At 36.5% G+C, this 14969-nt stretch overlaps 1 long non-coding RNA gene across 1 annotated transcript; it reads right to left on the bottom strand.

Moving 5' to 3' along the window:
* Positions 1-10890: 10890 nt before the first annotated feature.
* LOC121405673 lies at positions 10891-13626 on the bottom strand. The gene is made up of 2 exons (XR_005968679.1): positions 13507-13626; positions 10891-11111 (listed from the first exon to the last, which is right to left on the bottom strand). It is a non-coding gene; the product is annotated as an uncharacterized LOC121405673 (long non-coding RNA).
* Between the last annotated feature and the right edge of the window lie 1343 nt (positions 13627-14969).

Raw genomic sequence — 14969 nt, 5'->3', positions numbered from 1 at the left:
TTTGTTTGATTAATGACAATGAGTAAAGATGATCATAAGAGAAATGTTAATTGTCGGATGTCTAGTTATCATCTTGGTCATGACAGTCCTGCTAAACATGATCTAGAATAACTAGTATTACTTATTTTACTAGTATAGTAGTATACTCTTTTAAAAGTAGCGATATTGTTAATGATCAAACGAATGAATCAACAACTAAAGGAATAAACAAATAAACAGCCAAATAACTAAAAAAATATCAATTACAATTATAGTAATAGGGGTAAAATAAAAAAAGCTCAACATTATATTTCTTATCCACGTGCAGATATGCGGACACTAAAATGATAAGCACACTCTGTTTAAAATTACCATGATTACAAAGGCTTGATTGAATTGAGTATGGAAATGAAATAAACCTCACCGGGTTGTCGGAAGTAAGCTGTATAGATAATTTTATCGCGTAAATGCGCGAGATGATTATGTTTTTTGTCAAAGGTCCGACAATGAACACGCTGAGGGTCGAGTTAGGCTTGTTCTGTGATCTTAGACCATAAATTAATCTTATCCATGGATTGATTCAATCTGCCTTCGTGAATTAAGGCATGTCTATATATTGGATGATTCTACCTTCTTTGAAAAGCGCAAAGTACTCTGAAAAAAAATTAGTGAAATAGTTCACTCTTTAAGGAGTGAATATATGAAAGAGTGAATATTGAGTGAAAAAAACCTCGGATATCACTGAGGCCATCCAAAATTTGCACTTTCATTCCAAAATCATTCATTTACTAATTCGCTCCTTAGAGACTGAAAATTTTCACCTTTCCTTTGCAAAGTAGGGGTTGAGGACATGGCCAGCAGGGAAAGGGTCAGTGTATGTGTATAGGTAATTTCTTATTTATTCGTTTGAACAGTGTTAATGTGTTATGAAAGCAATTGCTCTGAAAGGGAGTGATTAAGTGACACTTTCTTAAATCTGTAATGAAATATTTTGAACTTATCTCCTTTGCAAATACATAATTATTATAAGGAAATGTACTTGGTGAAACTCTGAACAACGATCCTTAAATGTATATGACGACGCAAGACAGTTGTTATTACTTAAAACTTGCAAGTTGTAAATGCATATAAGATGATTGACTCTGAATAAAAGTCCAATTTTGATCATGTTTGTCATTGCTGTACGTTATGATTATTACTGCTATTATTATTGATTGATTTTAACTAGCATTCATTGCTTTATTACTGTATAGTTTTGCTTCTTCCCCCACAGAAACCTGGGGGGGATGATTGTACACACCATCCCCCCCACCTAATATTCTGGGGGGATGCATCCCCCCATCCCCCCCGCTATCTACGCCCCTGTGGGATGGAGAAAATCACAGTATCGTGTGCATATTGGCTTAATTTTAATTCATCATTTTCTATGGAGATTCCTTTTATATTCTTACGTTGACGAATCATCACACCTAGAATTTCTACTACCAATATTATTGTTATTATCATTGCCCTCCACGTTACTTTTAGTTTAATGATAATAATATTAAGTAATTCTAAAGCGCCAAATTCACATTGATTATGTGTTCAAGGCGCTGAAATATACTTGGTATATTATTATTACCTGAGCGGCCATATGGGCGCTAAAGCATTCAAGGAATAAATCCTGCCGGGTACCCATTCACCTCACCTGGGTCGAGTGCAGCACAATATGGATGAATTTCTTAGAATTTACCTCAGGGCTTGGATTCGAACCCACAACCCTCTGTTTCAAAGTCCGAAGAAATCCACTAGGCCACAACGCTCCACACAGTTTGTAGGTTTTAAGTTTATATATCTCTCTTGTCTTATATGTTTTACATTATTTTTTGCCATTATGATGAATGTTTGAATATATTGTTATCTGCACGGCCCTGTGGAAGAACAGTCTGCTGGCTGAGGTATGGCTCGTGCTTAAATACATATAAATGAAAATTAATTGAAGATATTTTATCAAATATTCCATTGTATAACTAGTACATGCTTTATTTGATTTTGCACATATACTTTCAAATCGTCTCGTTTGCAAATTACTTAACACGGACAAAGGGGCGGGTCTGAAGACAGCTAGCTTATAAATGTCTTAAAACATGGGGATGGGTTTTTTTGTATAGTAAAAGGAGTGAGCAGACTCTCATGTTCAAATCTCCCGTTCATCAACTCCTCCTGCGCATGCGCTCTTACGGATATGAATATTCACAAGGTCCGCTAAGACATGTCCATTCATCTCTCATCTTTAAGATGAAGTAAGATGCGGCAAGTTATCATACAATAAGGAGTCAGTATACAGCACATGTCAGTTGGATAAACGGACTGGGGAAATCAATTAATTCTTTTCCCCTCCTGCGTTATATTTCTTTCTCGGAGTTCTCTTAGCTCTGAGAGTCCGAACATCTTTTCAAAGGTTGATTAAAACAAACGTGAAAGCTACAAAGGTTTTTTAAAAATGTGAAAAAGGGCATCTCGAAGACGAGTAACGCTTACATTAGGAAGGCACTTAAACTTTCATTGAGCTGTAAATAAATAAGTTTGAATATATTCCGAAGATTTGCCAAATGACATGAGATGTTTCGACGCCGCATATTAGCTGGCAAACGTAATAATAGGCTCCACGAACGTCAATTAATCACCAAACTTTATCTAACAAGCATTTTTTACAACCTCTACGCTTCCAATGACTTCGAGTCCTGCAGAATAAGTGTTTTTGAAGTTCCATTGCCGTTGAACATCGATTCTTCATAAAGGTATAAATTCTCATTTAATTTTGTTCCTATAATATAGTCGCAATGAATGAATCAATTCCTTTCGGATCTGTCAACATGACAGATGATGCGTCAAACATGATCAGCTATCCGCCAAGTGAAATCTACCAACTCATCCTAAGCCTTCTAGCGACAGCTTACAACATCGCAGCGTTGATTGGGAACTTGCTGATCGTGAGAGTCGTGCCGAAGATACCGCATGATTCCATGCACGATTCAAGCAAGGTATGCCTGATTAGCCAAGCTATTGCAGACAGCATACTTGCAACGACGACCGCCCTCGGAATTCTCTCTGAAACCATAAGTTCGTACGCTGGATGGACATCATACAGAAGGTTGACATTCTGTAGAGTCGTTGGTTTTGTGCCAACTGCGTTAGTAGGTGTCAGCATCTGGCTGATTGCGCTCTCAAACATTGACCGATATGCCTTCATAGTTCGGCCAATGCTCTACTCCAGGCTCGCCACTCGCAATCTCACTATCGGCCTATCTTTATTCCTCTCTGTCTCGCACACCTCCCTCCTACTTCTTTTCGTGTTCATAAACGACGATTCCGTTCAGATCATAAAGATTATTCCAGGACTGACGTGCGTCATTGACTTTCAAGATCCCATAATTTTGCCGTTCTCCTACGTCATATTTGGAATGCCTTGGATGGTATTCGTAGTTCTTCTGGGCATGTACTTTCATATCGTAAAGATTTCTTTAAGTCAGCTGAAACGGATTAGGCCACTGCAAAGACCGGACCTGAGCTTGGAGACAAGTCGAAACCGTGAAAGCACACAACCCGCTGAGGAGATGGTCGCAGCCGCACGAGATGTAAAGAAGGCTAGCAACATCCCAGGAGAAATGATTGTTGGGGACATTGAGATACCTCACGGAGCAATGGTCTCCAAAGGAGCGATAATCGAGGGGACCTCGAATATAAGAGGAAAGGAGTTCAAACGCGAGGTCAATAGCGATGACTCTCCCAAAACTCACATTGCAATCATCTTCAATGGACAATGTTGTAAGAATGAGGATAAAACCGCGATACTCGATATACCTAGTAATCAAATCCGTACCCCACCCACTGCAGAGCACCCTCACCTAAATGATAACAAATCTCCTACTCCAGGCCCATCTCGGTGTAAAGGTCAGCAACAATCAGTATTGCCGCCAACTGATGACCTTCCGAACGGACGGAGGCATCCTCCAAAGAAACCTGCCGGGCTGTCTACCTTGCGAGAAAACCTACGAATTCTGCGAACCCCCCTCATCATCACATTCTGTTTCTTCATCTCTTTTCTCCCTGTAACTTTCCTAAACATCTACATCGCTTCGACGGGCAACGGCATTCCCGACAATGTCCATTTATTCCTCAGCGTGATGGTAACGTTTAACGGTGGAATCAATATCGTTGTGTACTACTTCACTATTCAGCCTTTCAAAATCGTACTTAAGAAGACCTTGCAACGTCATTGAAAATGTATTTCTAGTCAATTTTTCAAAATAACTTCACAGTATATTTTTCATTTGTTCATGATTGCCACTGAAGATGTATATTTTTTCTAGGTACATTTAAGGTTTGCACAGGCATACAACATTTCCCACCGACTCATGTGTTAATTTAGCATTAAAAAATAAGGATGAAATTCGGGAGTCGAATGTTTACTACCAGTGGATTTGAAATATATCGGACATTCCATATCTGACCAAAAAAGTGTACCTTGACCGGCTCATTTTTAAAATAAATCGACATTTATGAAGAGTACGCTTGACAAGATCAAATTCCGCACCTGAGACGGTAAAAAGGCACTTATTCATCCGCTAGTCAAATTTAGTTCCAAACTTGGTGATATATCTTCCCAATTTGGGAACGAGAAATTCAGTAGTTACCAAAAATAGATTCAGTGTTAGATTGACAATCACACTCATTCACTTTTGTCAATTAGTAATATAAAATAACAAAATTGAGAATTGGTTGGCTCGAATTAATATCTTTTGCCTGCCAGTTGTAATTAGCCCCAGGTAACCTAACGTACGGGTACTAGTATGTGTTATGTCGCCCCAGTCATTGGTTGGCAAATGATAGAGGGTCTAGGCTATGTTATCCTTGCCAGAGACCTAGGAGGGTGTTTCGCAGAAAGTTAATTTTGACTGAGAATCGCACTAGAATTTCTAGTTGCGCACCGTATAAAAAGGCGTGACAACACTAGTCCGATCGTGGTAAGAAGATGTGGGCTACTGCGTATATTGATCAATAAGATTGTGCGATTATCAAGTGCGCGTAGCCGTTTCTAAATCTCTTTTAATTGTTTGTGAGATACTTCCTGTAGAAAATGAATTGTAATCAGCAGTAGTTATGAATACATTATGTGTGTGTGTGTGTGGCTGTTTGTGTGTGAAGAGGTGTTTGTTTGTGTGTGCTCTTGACATTGGGCGGCATTGTAAAATATACAGAAAATATATTTCCCGTTGATAATGTACAAAGTAGGAACTATATTGTAAGTCATGGTTATACAGTGAATGATGTAACAGTGTAAGTTATCATGGTAATACAGTGAATATTGTATATTGTAATTTATCATGCTTATACGATGAAGATTATTAACATATTGTAAATTATCATGGTTATACAGTGAAGATTGTAAACATATTTTAAGTTATCAGGGTTATGCGGTGAATATTATAAAGATATTGTAAGTTATCATGATTATACAAAGAAGATTATTAATATATTGTAAGTTATCATGATTATACAGTGAAGATTGTAAGCATATTGTAAATTATCATGGTTATACGATGACGATTGTAAACATATTGTCAGTTATACGATGAAGATTATTCACATATTGTAAATCATCATGATTATACAGTGAAGAATGTAAACATATTGTAAGTTATCATATTATACGATGAAGATTATAAACATATTGTAAGTTATCATGGAAAAAAGTGAATATTGTACACATATTGTAAGTTATCATGGTAATACAGTGAAGATTGTAAACATATTGTAAGTTATCAGGGTTATGCGGTGAATATTATAAAGATATTGTAAGTTATCATAATGACACGATGGAGATTATTAATATATTGTAAGTTATCATGGTAATACAGTGATGATCGTAAACATATTGTAAATTATCATGGTAATACAGTGATGATTGTACACAAATTGTAAGATATCATGGTTATACAGTGATGATTGTAAACATATTGTAAGTTATCATGGTTATACAGTGAAGATTGTAAACATATTGTAAGTTATCATGATTATACGGTGAACATTATAAAGATATTGTAAGTTATCATGGTTATACAGTGAACATTGTAAACATATTTTAGATTATCATGGTAATACAGTGATGATTGTAAGCATATTGTAAGTTATCATGGTTATACGGTGATGATTATAGACATTGTAAGTTATCATGGTTATACAGTGAACATTGTAAACATATTTTAGATTATCATGGTAATACAGTGATGATTGTAAGCATATTGTAAGTTATCATGGTAATACAGTGGTGATTATAAACATATTGTAAGTTATCATGGTTATACGGTGAAGATTGTTAACAAATTGTAAGTTATCATGGTAATACAGTGGTGATTATAAACATATTGTAAGTTATCATGGTTATACGGTGAAGATTGTAAACAAATTGTAAGTTATCATGGTTATACAGTGATGATTGTAAACATATTGTAAGTTATTATGGTAATACGGTGGATATTATAAAGATATTGTAAGTTATCTATAAACATATTGTAAGTTATCATGGTTATACGGTGAAGATTGTAAACATATTGTAAGTTATCATGGTTATACGGTGAAGATTGTAAACATATTGTGAATTATCTTGGTAATACAGTGAAGATTGTAAACATATTGTAAGTTATCATGGTTATACAGTGAAGATTGTAAAAATTGTAAGTTATCATGGTTATACGGTGAAGATTGTAAACATATTGTAAGTTATCATGGTAATACAGTGAAGATTGTAAACATATTGTAAGTTATCATGGTTATACGGTGAAGATTGTAAACATATTGTAAGTTATCATGGTTATACAGTGAAGATTGTAAACATATTATAAGTTATTGTGGTTATACAGTGATGATTGTAAACATATTGTAAGTTATCATGGTAATACAGTGAAGATTGTAAACATATTGTGAATTATCTTGGTAATACAGTGAAGATTGTAAACATATTGTGAATTATCATGGTAATAGAGTGATGATTGTAAACATATTATAAGTTATCATGGTAATACAGTGAAGATTGTAAACATATTGTAAGTTATCATGGTAATACAGTGATTATTTTAAAGATATTGTAAATTATCATGGTAATACAGTGAACATTGTAAACATATTTTAAATTATCATGATTATACAGTAAATATTTTAAACAAATTGTAAGTTATCATGGTAATACGGTGAATATTATAAGCATATTGTAAGTTATCATGGTAATACAGTGAAGATTGTAAACATATTGTAAGTTATCATGGTAATACAGTGATGATTGTAAACATATTGTAAATTGTCATGGTAATACAGTGATGTTTGTAAACATATTGTAAAGTATCATGGTAATACAGTGAACATTGTAAACATATTTTAGATTATCATGGTAATACAGTGATGATTGTAAACATATTGTAAATTAACATGGCTTTACGGTAAAGATTGTATTGTAAATTATCATCGTAATACAGTGTTGATTGAAAACATATTGTTGATGCATACTTTTGGAAATTTTATGAACGTGATCAGAAAAAACGCGAGTTTTCAAAAAAAAAATTTGGGGGGGGGAGCAACTGCCCCCAACCCCGCTGCGCACGGCCACGTATACAGTGAAAATCGTAAAGATATTGTAAACTCTGGCAAAAAATCTCGTGGGAAGGGGTAAGAATCGCTTCATTTTTGGTGTAGAGGATGGGGCTGTAAAATCATCTCTCCCCAACAATTATCATACAAGAAATGATAATTTTCTATTATCGAAATAACTGATAACATGCCTGGATGAGTGTGTAATTTTTATTCCTCTTTGAATCTAATTTAAATGCTTAACCTGGCTCAATTTGACTTTCTAAACATAAACAACAACAAAAAAGCTTTTGAAAGCTATTCTTCAGTATGCATCCACTGGATAAGAAGATAACATTTGCGATTACTTGGTTTACTCGTGTAATTTCACGGGCTTTGACAATTATTGCTTCACCTTTCATAACGATCTACGCGATCTAAGCACTCTTAACATGCCTAACTATACCGAGTTACTGCCGTATGGGGGGTATACCTTCCCTGGAACCTTAATAAAATTATGAAACAATTCTCATTGGTTCTTCGTCAGTCTACTGAGCAAAATGCGCATGCAACGATGATCTTGATAGGCCATTTCGTTTAGCAATTAATTGGTAACCATTGTGTTATGGGGCCCTGGCGGGCCCTGGTCATCTTGCATGGTGCCACACCTCACCCCCCCACCCACCCGGTACACCCCCCTCCATCTCTCTACCTCTCTCTCTCTCTCTCTTCCGTTGTGTGTGGAATTCGAATAAGGATAATGTTGGGGTGCGTGTGTGTGTGGATGGATGTGTGTGTGAGGGTGTGTGACTCGGGTGTGCATGTGGCAACCATTTTTATAACTGATTTCATTGTTTCTCCTTTGAGTTATATATGATTTATGTTTGTATTAAGTTAGTGAAAAAAGTCAAAATATGAAATGTAAAATATTATATTATGTGTTTTGAAATGTTAAATTGAAATGTTATATATTTTTGTTCATGGAATCAGAATAAAACAGTATGGAAAAAAAGTATGAGGGTGGTTGTGGCAATATATTATGACGAAACAAAGATACAAAATCATAGAGGATGCATGTACAGAAAGAACATGATGTTGGGTTTTTTTCGATTCGCAAACACCTTCTTCATTTTCTTTAAATGAGGAGAAACTTCCATGAAATTTATACTTGTACGGAAATAAAAAAATATATAGAAAGGCCTGGTCACACCGCCCGAGCGTTTTTGGAGCGGTCGTTGAGCGGTAGGGAGAGAGGGTCGAATTTCGCTCACAAAATTTGGGGAAAAAATCGGAAACAAAAATCGAAAACAAAAAAAAAAACAATCGAAATTAAAAATGGTGAACGGTAGCCAGTGGTGATAATTTTCTTTATCTCCCCTCCACGACCGCTCCAACAATGCTCGGGTGGTGTGACCAGGCCTTAAACAGCGGTTTTAAACAGCATCATCAAACATTTTTCGTACAATTACATTAATGTTATTGATTATTTCACAAGCGCTTAATTTGTGAGTGAGGAGAGACTTCATTGAAAATTTGACATGCTTGTACGGAAATAGAAAGTATAAACAACAGAAACACCATTCGTATAATTCGGTTAGTGTTATCATAAGCCTTCATTACAGTCAAATGTATAAATCTTCACCAGTAGCGGACCGTAACCCGGAGGAGACAAATCATTGGGGGGGGCACTGCATTATTTGTGAACAATGCCGTGCCCCCCCCCAATGCTTTGTCTCCTCGGGGTCACGGTCCGCCACTGGTCTTCACAATTTGAAAATAACCGTATAGCAAGATTAGACAATGTTACATTTGTGATTTATGTTCCAGTAGGACGGCAACAAAAGGTACGGAACCGGAGATTTTTTTATTTTTTGTTTTTTGAGGGGATGGCAAGAATCCCTGGATTTTACCAGACTGAAAAGAGAGTTTCGATTCAATTATGCATTTACGACCCAAAACATTTTTCTTTTTTATTCTAATTTTCCTTTGTACGTTTTCTTCCCCCATTAATTATTTTTCTTTCTCTCTCCCTCTCTCTTTATACAAGCGGTCACCTTCCCACCAGCAACCCTCGTAAACTATTCATGATATATGTTCTTAACTTGAGCATAACTTTTTCTTCCTATGTATGACTTGAGAGGGTTTTGTTTGAAATTATTGATTATTCATGGGCACCATTATGTTGTCAGTAATGACAAATTATCATCCACAATAGTGAACTTCTTTATTTCAATAGCCGAGGAGAAATTACCTTTTTTATTATACTGCTAGAACTGAGGATTACATTAGGCATACATATTAAGGGTATGGCGAAAGCATCATAAACTAACGTTTTGAGAAAAAAATGCATGGATATGATAAACTGGAAAAGATCTACACTGTAAAAACTGTGTTGTTAAAACTGACACTAGTTTGTGTTAATAGAGGACCACACCCTGAGGTGTTGAAACTACACCCTAGAGACTGAATATAACACCAAAGAGTGTAAATGTAACAGCTAAAGGTGTTTTAATAACACCTATAGGTGTTAAACTAGCATTGTCAATTTAACACCGGTGTAAAATAACTGGTGTGGTCCTCTATGTACACCGATTAACACCACAGTTTTTGCTGTGTAGGATTTTTAGAAATAAACCTGTATCACAATACTCTGTTATTTTATTTGTCGAGTTTATTTTGATGGAAATTATAGACTTGGTTCGGCTTGAAACATCTTTTTTGATGGTTACAAATATTTTGAGTACTTATTATTGAACAAAAATTAATTTCTCAGTGCCCCAACCCCCCCCCCCCCGACCCATATTTTGAAAATTCTGAACCCGTAGTAGAATTGTCAGCAGCAATTCCTCTAGCCATAGACCTAAAGAGATCACGCGCGTAAAACATTTCCCATAGACTCGTGTGTTAAAATGGAACTGTTAAAAAATTCATTAGAAAACTAAAGTTGATATTCAAGGGTCAAATGTTTACTACCAGTGGATAGGATATATATCTGATTTTCCATATCTGACCAGAAAAGGGGACCTTGACCATCTTATTTTAAAATCAAATCGCCATTTATGAAGATAACTCCTGATGGGATCAAATTCATCGCCGAGCTGAAACAGTAAAATAGCCCCAATTCTTCCGCCAGTCTAAAGTAGTTCCGAAATCATTGATATATCTTCCCGATTTGGGCAAAGGAAGTTCAGTAGTTACTAGAATCAGTGTTATATTTCAAATCGTATTAATACACTTTCGTCCATCAGCTATATCAAATCAAAATAATTTGAAACGGATTGGGTCGAATGAATATTTTTTGCCTTCCTGTTATAACTGCTCGACGGGTCCATGTGGTTTAACTATCGGAGCTATTCTTGATAGGTCATTGGTTACATGGGCTAGTTGCCCCGGTCCTTGCGTCGGACGCACTCAGCATCACAGCTTCCACACTTTTGTCCTGCATGCAAAACCGTTTAGACACGTCACAGTCGCACAAGGGTCGACTAAACAGTACACTTCAAGTACACCTGGAGGGCATGCGGGAGGTCCTGTTGAGAAAAAATAAAAAGCGGGAATAAATAGCGGGAATATACTCTGTATTAGGGACCGGATCCAGGAATTTCCAAATGGGCTTGTCGTGGTCTAGTGGTTCTGACTCTCGTCTTTCAAACAGAAGGTCGTGGGTTCGAATCCTAGCCATGGCGTGTTTTCCTTAATTCAGCAAGAAATTTATCCACACCGTGCTGCACTCGACCCAGGCGAGGTGAATGGGTACCCGGCAGGATGAATTCCTTGAATGCACCAAGCGCCTTTAGCGCCGGGGTAATATATAGTGTGCCATTGAACATATTGAATAGGCAACTAGATAATTCAGCGCCTCATAAATGCTATACAGTGCGTATCAAAAAAAAGTTTACACTTTGAAAAAGCCCTGGGAATTTAAAAATATACAACGTGTGGGTAATATTTTCACATATAGTCTTGGGTTTGGGTCTCATCTATCCAATGAAAGTAAAAGTTTTGACAGAATGTTACACTTGAGTGAGCACTGTCCATTTTTGTAAAGCTCGCAGAAATCTGTTTGTTTGCGCAGAATGCTCGTTTTCACGCTGTGTCAAGGGGAAAGGGCGAAATCAAACTTACCCTGCGAAACGTTTCTCATACATTTCCCATTGCACTTTTTGTCATTTGTAATAAATGGATACATTCAAGCATTTTGTAACAATTTTGCCCCCCAAATTGAAATTTCAACACTAAGTAAGCACAACCTTTACTACCCTTTTTGTGCCAGCTGAATCTGAGGACATAACTAAGTCTGAACAAAAGTTTATATCAGACATCTCCAGCATTTTTTCACTAAGTTTTTATCATTTAAAGGGGGTTTACATTTCATTTTTCATGATCTGTACCAATGTTAAAATGTCTAAAATTCTTCAGGATATTAAAAATGTATAATTTTACAGGATTTTTTCCAAGTGTACTTTTTTTTGATACGCACTGTATATATATATATATATATATATATATATATATATATATATATATACAAACTACTTTTCTGGTTCTCCAATTTTCGACAGAAGCCCTACCCAGCTGTTCTTTGTCATCATTTTTTGACAATATCTACAATATCTCTGTTCTTGAATTATCCGTACGTCGCGCGCGCTGGGGGAAAACATTAAGCGCATATCAAGAATGTTTCTAGCAGGGGGGGGAATCAATTAGGACTTTCCGCAGGGGGGGGGGCACATTTTCCCAAGGAAAATTTTGACAAGCAAAAAAAAGGTCTTCACTTTTTTAATTGTGCCTCTCAATGGGGGGGGGGGGGCACGGACCGGCTTTGCCCCCCCCCCCCTGGATCCGCCGTTGGTTTCTATAGCACACCGTTTCCTGCGTATTCAAATCGAATTTGTTTTGACACCGGGTACATGGGGTATGAAACATAATAACATTCTATATGACATATAACCTGAAGCAATTTATAACACAAAAACTATGAAGCAGTTGGTATTGCAACGCGAAACTTCTGTGCAACTTCATTGACCATCATGACCATGCTGACTCCACCCACAACTAAGCCATTCCTGATCGAGAATATGGTCAGTTTTAAGAAGGTTTTAAACTGTGAGATGGACAGCTAAAAAGAATTGGTCAAGGTAGCCAATCTGTTGGTGTAAAATGACGTACGTGTCCTACCGAAAGATTTGGTCAATACCATCCAAAATTATGCTTGATGTTAATCAATAAGTAATTGGTTTTTATCATTTTTGTCGTTCGAACACAATATCCACAAACAGATTTGTTATTTTGACCTATCCCTTTTCTTAGTGTTGAAAAGGAATATGATCGCCATATCTTTTGGCGGAAGTTCGAGGTTCAGTCCTCATCTGCATCGCCTGGATGATACTAATATTATCTCGAAAACATGAAAAAGAATATCATTTTTTAACTCAGTCGACGAGAGACAACTGTGCACACATTATTCGCTCTCTCTTTAATAAATATTGATGAAATTGAACATGAAAACTCGGTTACACTTCATAATTCCGAAGGTTATTCCGAAGGTTCGTATTTCCGAAACACGTAAATTGCCTATACCTCGATGTTCGTTAATCCGAAAACGTAAAAGGGTCCGTTAATCCGAACATTTGTGGCGTTATTCCGAAGGTTCGATAATCTGAAAACGAAATAAGGTTCTTTGTTCCGAAGGTTCGTTAATCCGAAAACGAAATAAGGTTCGTTGTTCCGAAGGTTCGTTAATCCGAAAACGAAATAAGGTTCGTTGTTCCGAAGGTTCGTTAGTCTGAAAACAATAAGGTTCGTTAATCATTTCGTTTTCGGATTAACGAACCTTTGGAACAACGAACCTAATTTCGTTTTCGGATTAACGAACCTTCGGAATAAAGAAGCTTCGGAACTACGAATGTATGCGGAAAAACTCACCCGATCTTCTCATTCTCGACAAACTAAAGCAATGATATGGTGACATCACCATGCAGATAATAAATACTACAAGAAGCTTCTCACAGCCCATCTCGAGAATGAGATAATGATAAGGTTATGAAGAAGTTTGCTCTATATGTAGAATGAGGGTGTTATAAGTTCGAACTCTGCTCTCTAGTAATTACAATATTGGAAGTTTAACTATCATGACGCAGCTTACAACAACAAAAAAACAAATACAATCGATTTTTCACGGTACGCCGGCTGTCAAATCACAAGCAAAGATGGTGAACTGGTAAAGCATTATTTTCATCAATAACAAGGGGTTGTTTTATGGGTATATTCAGGGGCGTCGATCCGTTTTCGGATTGGGGGGCAAAATCATTAACGTTCCAAATGCGCCCAAAACACCCACACACACACACACACACACACACGTATATATATATATATATGTGTGTGTATATATGACTCATGAGACACGTATCTCACCAACAAATTAATACGAGCGCGAAGCGCGAGCTGAAAATTTTGATATTTCGATCTAAAAAAAATGACAGTTTAATGGACGCTTTTGATAAAGAACAAGATATATATCCAAGAAAAGATAAAAGCAAATCCAAGCAGGAGTTCTTTTGAGGCTTAGAACTGAAAAAACGGGACATTTACATTCACCTATTTAATCGTGAAAACTATGGGTTTTAGCTACAGAAATGATGCGAGCGCGAAGCGCGAGCTGAAAATGTTTATATTCCAAACTGAAAAGTGGACATTTTGAGCACAATTTTAAATAAAGGACGAGTTGTGTATCTCAATCTCGCTTGCTGAACATTGCAATCATGTTTTTTTATGCATATCCGGAATTATTGAGGGGGGGGGCAAAATGATATGTTTGCCCCCCCAAAAAAAAAAATATTTTCATTGGTGGGGCGATCGCCCCCCTGCTCCCCAGGATCGACGCGTCTGGGTATATTTATTTATGATATTGGAGTTGTGAATTTTAAAAGATATGCACCGGGCTGTATATTGTGGATGGGAACTACAATAAGTATCTAAAGCACTATTCAGTTGTGAATCAAGTTTTTCAGTTCTTGGATGAAAATAATTCAATAAACTTGATTTCATATAATAAAATACAAAAGAACAAGTGGGGATATGACATCATCAGTTTGTTCATTGAATATTTATGAAGACATGGCTAGAACGATTTCACCAGATAAATTATTTAATTTAATAACTTTGTTATTCCTTGTCCGATTTTGATTAAATTTTCAGTTTTACGTTTGTCTGATTTTTTTAAATTTATCTGTACAAATCATATTATTTCCAACCTGGAGGCTGGAGTAAATATTTCATGGAAAAAATAAAATAAAAGAGGGATGAGCAACCGGGGATGAGAGAGAGAGAGAGAGGGAGGGAGGGAGGGAGGGAGAGAGAGGGGGTGCGAAGGAAAATGAAGAGAG

The sequence above is a fragment of the Lytechinus variegatus genome, chromosome 19, assembly GCF_018143015.1.
Source record: "Lytechinus variegatus isolate NC3 chromosome 19, Lvar_3.0, whole genome shotgun sequence".
Taxonomy (NCBI): domain Eukaryota; kingdom Metazoa; phylum Echinodermata; class Echinoidea; order Temnopleuroida; family Toxopneustidae; genus Lytechinus; species Lytechinus variegatus.
The sequence above is the reverse complement of the archived record's forward strand: the minus strand, read 5'-3'. Positions and strand labels throughout refer to the sequence as shown.